Source organism: Mastomys coucha, unplaced genomic scaffold, assembly GCF_008632895.1.
Source record: "Mastomys coucha isolate ucsf_1 unplaced genomic scaffold, UCSF_Mcou_1 pScaffold1, whole genome shotgun sequence".
NCBI classification, from domain to species: Eukaryota; Metazoa; Chordata; class Mammalia; order Rodentia; family Muridae; genus Mastomys; species Mastomys coucha.
In genome coordinates, this window is record NW_022196891.1 from 54,592,116 (window position 1) to 54,597,817 (window position 5,702).

General features: G+C 39.4%; 1 protein-coding gene and 1 pseudogene across 2 annotated transcripts in view; both read right to left on the minus strand.

Annotated features, from left to right (window-relative positions):
• The window catches only part of Rasal2 (RAS protein activator like 2), a 281,212-nt gene that overhangs the window by 250,221 nt on the left and 25,289 nt on the right, over positions 1 to 5,702 (minus strand). The gene's annotated exons all lie outside the window — the stretch shown is intronic.
• Positions 1,203 to 2,124, minus strand: LOC116102013 (annotated as a pseudogene).

Below are 5,702 nucleotides of genomic sequence, written 5' to 3' on the forward strand. Positions count from 1 at the left end.
CAGAAATCCGCCTGCCTCTGCCTCCCAAGTGCTGGGATTAAAGGTGTGCGCCACCACCACCCGGCAAAATAAATCTTTTAAAAAATTAAAAAAACTTTTTTAAAAAAGACAAAGAGTCAGCCTATTGGTAATATGATGTCCCTCCAAAATGGTATAATTTGTGAGCAATAATCTCTACTGTTCTAGAATGCCTTCTTTAATTCCTCAGGATGTTAATTATCCTAAAATGTAACTTCACACAGCCCTAATTTTCAGCATATTTTAAAGGGAATTGAAAAATAACTAAGTAATAGAACAAAGGCTTCACCATTTTTTCTGCTTCAGTTTCACAGTCCTGTTAAGTCTGAGAAAACTGAATTATCACGTTATCCAGTAACTCAGAATCCCTTAAAGATTTGTACAAGAAAAAAAGATATTTGTCCACACAAAAACCTACACATCAGACAACAAGATTTTAGGCTTGTCCACAGAGAATATTAAAATGAAGGGGAGGAAATGTTATTCTTTTAAAAAGTAAACTAGATTATTAATTTTAAATAACAAAATGGAATACTTTTAGAAGTCTTTTTCATAATGTTTAAAAAAAGAAATTGCTACCAAATCATAAAGATGACCCAGGCAAAGGGGCACACACGCAAAGTCTCAGCTACTTGGAAAGCTTAATCAAGGTCTGTTGAACCTAGCAGTTTAAAGCCAATGTTTGCAATGTACTGAGATCTCTTCTTCTTCTTCTTCTTTTTTTTTTTTTTTTTTTTTTTTTTTTTTTTTTTTGCCTTTATAAGGAAGCTTTATTGTTAATTATTTATCTTAATAGTCTCAGAAAGAAGAACAGATTAGCTCAGTCCAACATGATTTGCAGTTGGCAAAATCTAGTGAAGCAAGTGTTCTGATTGCTAGGGATTTCATTTGGGTGCTTTTAATACTTAGCCATCTAACACTTCAACACAATCCAGAACTCTGCATCTGCCCCTCCTTTTCACTTTCCTACCACACGTACCACCCTTCATTACAGAATTATCTTCATTAAATGTGATTCCCAGGGGATGGGTTCCTTGGAGTATATAGCCATGAGGACAGTGCACAAAACTGAAAATAAAACTCTGTGTGATAATTTACTAATTAAGGAAACAAAACCTTCCAATACATTAAGAAGTCAATCCAGTCACAAATGCATTAGTAGGTCTGTGTGGAGGGTCTGGTGGAGTAACTGAGAACAACAGCCAGTTATTTACAAGATACACAAGCAGGAAAGATGCACCTAGCCCAGCGAGAGCCTCAGAAGCCAAGTGTTCTCTCCACTGTAGGCCACATACAAGAATCCATCTTTTTCCTTCTCGTAAAGTTGTCCCATAGTTAGGCTGGATTGTGGGACTGTCTTGTCCACAAACAGGAAGATGGCCTTCTGGGAGGGAAGCAGAATCCTTTTCCTGATGATCCACAAGAACTAAGTAAGCCACGGTGATGTCGGATGGGACCGAGTACTTCCTCTTGTTAATGTCCACAATCTGAGAGCAGGACTGGTCGAAGCACTTCGCTCTGATCTTTGCGGATTCCACTCATCTGTGTTCCTGCGAGTGGTCTTCCTTAAACATCCACTTCATGGAGGCAAGAAGTGAGAGCTGGCTAAGAGCCGTGGACTTCGGCAAAGCGACCATAACCGATATCTTTCTTCTTAAAAATAAAATATATGACCCAGCAATTCCACTCCTGGGTATACACCCAAAAACTCAAGGCAAGGATTGAAAGATTATTTGTGTACCAATTTTGATAGCAGCAACATGTACAATAGCCAAAAAGGGTTAATATTCAAAGCATTTACCAGCAAATCAAAGAATTATGGCCAATACATACAAAGGAATATTATTCAGTCTGATAATGACTAGAGTTAGACACTCACTTCAACATGGATAAACCCTGAAAACATTTTACAGAGTGAAATAACATAAATATAAAAAGATGAGTATTGTATGAATCTACTTTCCTGGAAGTACCCACCACAGTCTTTTGTTTTTCAAGTTTGAGAACCTTTATTTTAAAGTAACCCACATTTACCCATCTTTTGTAGGATCTCCCTAAAGTTTTTTTTCTTTTTTTTATTGGATATTTTCTTTATTTACATTTCAAAATGATATCTCCTCTCCTGGTTTCCCCTCCGGAAAAAAAAAAAAAACTCTGTTCTCTTCCCCCTCCCCCTGTTCATCAACCCACCCTCTCCTGCATCCTGGACCTGGCATTCCCCTATACAGTGGCATAGAACCTTCACAGGACCAAGGGCCTCTCCTCCCATCCCCTGCTATACATATGCTGCTGGAGCCATGAGTCCCACCATGTGTACTCTTTGGTTGGTGGTTGAGTCCCTGGGAGCTCTGAGGGTACTAGTTAGTTCATATTGTTGTTCGTCCTAAGGGGCTGCAAACCCTTCAGCTCCTTGTGTCCTGACAAGCAGCTGAAAGAGTCAGAAGCAGATGTTTACTATTTGTGAATATATGTATATAAACAAACACATAAAATGCCAACATAAACTTCTGCTTCTACAGTATGTTTTCTTCAAATTTGTTCAATAAAGAAGAGAAACAGCTGGCCCTTTAATTTTACACCAGATCTTAGATATAACCTTACTGCAAAAAAGACAAAAGTGAAAACATATTCTTCATTTTCTTTTCCATGTGCATTTTATTCCCAAAGGCAAAGAGACAAACTCAGATTCTATTTTATTAATAGAATTATGTAAATCTTCAAGAAATTGAAAGAATGGGCTAAGACAAACATGATCTGTAAACTTACCTTACAAGGCAGGAGCCATATAAACAGCATGTCAGCCACATGCAAGTCCTGTAACTGCTAAGAACCCTCAGGAGCCATATAAACAGCATGTCAGCCACATGCAAGTCCTGTAACTGCTAAGAACCCTCTCAACGTCCCTTGCTTCCTACACTTTTAGATTAAGGCCAATTTTTAAAGAAGTGGCATCTAGAAAAGGGCTAGGAAGAGTGGACAAGGACATGGGGATGGGGGCAAGTTGAACACATGATTTATCTGTATTTCCTTACTTCAACAGGAACTAAACAGTTTTTAGAAGCATTACAGTACTGAGTCAAACAACAGAATTTATTCAGTGGAAGGCCAAGTTTCAGCCTCAGGAGAAACTAATAAAACAATAGTGCTCTAATTACATATTAGGTTGGCTTCAAGTGTCTAAAGTTCTACTTGATTCTTACATTAAAAACAGATTGGGGCCGGGAAGTGGTGGCGCACGCCTTTAATCCCAGCTCATGGGAGGCAGAGGCAGGTGGATTTCTGAGTTAGAGGCCAGCCTGGTCTACAGAGTGAGTTCCAGGACAGCCAGGGCTATACAGAGAAACCCTGTTTCGAAAAACCAAAAATAATGATGATGATGATGATGATGATGATGATGATGATGATGATGATGATGATAAAAGCCAGGCAGTGGTAGCATACGCCTTTAATCCCAGCACTTGGGAGGCAGAGGTAGGCAGATTTCTGGTCTACAGAGTGAGTTCTAGGACAGCCAGGGCTACACAGAGAAACCCTGTCTCGAAAAACCAAAAAAAAAAAAAAAAAAAAAAAAAAAAAAAAAAAAAAAATCCAAACCATTAATTTTTCTCTTTTAATATTTTAAGAAAAAGGTAAAGCATGCCCAAAAGAAATCAAAACAAAATATTTCATGGTTCTGAATACCCTGGTTCTTTGATGTGTATTTTTCATATATACAGAGATTTGCCTATTACAGATAATTTATCAGTTCACAAGTGAAGCCTTTATTATTGATTTTCTTCCTGCATACTCATTAAGATATATATAGGAGAGAACAGATAAGTGCCCGTTTGTGCTAATTTTGAAATGTAATCACCACCTTTCTTCATTGCTAAATATCTAGAAATATTTATCAAACTCCATATCCATCTGCTCTCCACGTCCTTTGAGAGAAGCCGTCAGAGCAAACAGCACGCATTTCTTATGTGACTTAACGGACTTCCCAAGCTTTCATCAGCTCTGGTGCTGACTTTGTAAGACAGATGAGCAGGCTTATACTTGTCTAATTTTTCCCTCAAATCAGAAGAAGCCAGATTGCTGATAAAGCATATTGATGTTTTTGTATGTGCCTCACACTCCAAGCTAATTCTGTTGAACATTTTCTGAATGAAGCTGGTGGTACATTCAGCCATTATCTCAGCAGTAACAACAGGAGTCAGCTCCATGGGCTCCATGCTCTCTGGACGAGACTCAGGGCGCCCTTTGTCTTCAAGGTACAAAGGACCATAAATAAAAAGAGGCTGTCTAATAATGACAGGCTTGGCTCTTAGACATCCATCTCTAGAAGCTGCCACAGAAACCCAGAAAACAAAACCAACTTCAGCAAGGTAAACCCAAAAATGAAATGTGAATGAAATGCTAAATAAAGGGAGGAGGGGGAACTAGGGCCAAGTTTGTTGGCTTTGCTAGTATTGGTTTTATTTTTCAATTATTTGTTCTTATTTTTGTTTTCAGTTATACACAATGTAATATAACTCAGGCAGAGAGAGGTTCGGGGTCTGAGGAGAAGGCTACAACAGAGTGTGAGAGACAGAGAAATTAGAGATATGAGCTTTCTGCTAGTAGAGAACTGACTGGAAAATGGTAAGTCTCTGAGTAAGTCACACCTGTTTAAGCCTCAACTTAGTAATCAATAATTGTATCTATTTCACAAAATTCCTATAAAGGACTTCAAAAAATGCCCACTATGATTTCATGTACTACATATTGTTGGTATTCTGTCTGGACTCTGCCCCCCCAGTTACCTGGCAACAGCCAGGTATGCTCCTCCCCACAGTTACCTGGCAACAGCCAGGTATGCTCCTCCCCACAGTTACCTGGCAATAGCCAGGTATGCTCCTCCCCACAGTTACCTGGCAATAGCCAAGTATGCTCCTCCCCACAGTTACCTGGCAACAGCCAGGTATGCTCCTCCCCACAGTTACCTGGCAACAGCCAGGTATGCTCCTCCCCACAGTTACCAGGCAATAGCCAGGTAGGCCTGGCTCACTATAAAGGGGCTGCTTGCTCGCTCCTCTCTCTCTTACTCTTGTCTCTCTTGCCTCTTTCCCTTTTGCTCCCCACTCTCTCCATGTGGTCATGGCCAGGCTATTTCTCTATTCTCTCCTTCTCTCTGTCTCTACTACCCTCTTAATTACCCTCCCCATGCCCTGAATAAACTCTATACCATTGTGTGGCTGGTCCCTCGGGGAAGGGATGCTTAGGTAAGGACCCCACTGAGATACCCCCTTCACCCACACCTCACCACACCACCATAGAACACATCTCTTTTTATAATCATAACACATATACCGAAGCTCTTGAAACACTTGTAAATACAATATAAGAGGTTTTCATTAAAAAGGAAAACAAACCAAAAAACAAAAAACAAAAAACAAAACAAAACAAAAAAAACCAGGAAATTGGAGCAGGCAGTAAAAATTTACTCAGGAAACCTCTGAAGGGGAGCTTAACTGTAAACATATTAAAATGAATAAAATTCCCTTTCAGTAAGCAATATTCAATACATCAAAGGAAAAAAGATACATGTGCACTAAGTAGAAGGCAAGAGCTTAAATGATGGAAAGTTATATAACAGATACTGTACTGGCTGGTTTTATGTGTCAACTTGACACAGGCTGGAGTTATCACAGAGAAGGGAGCTTCAG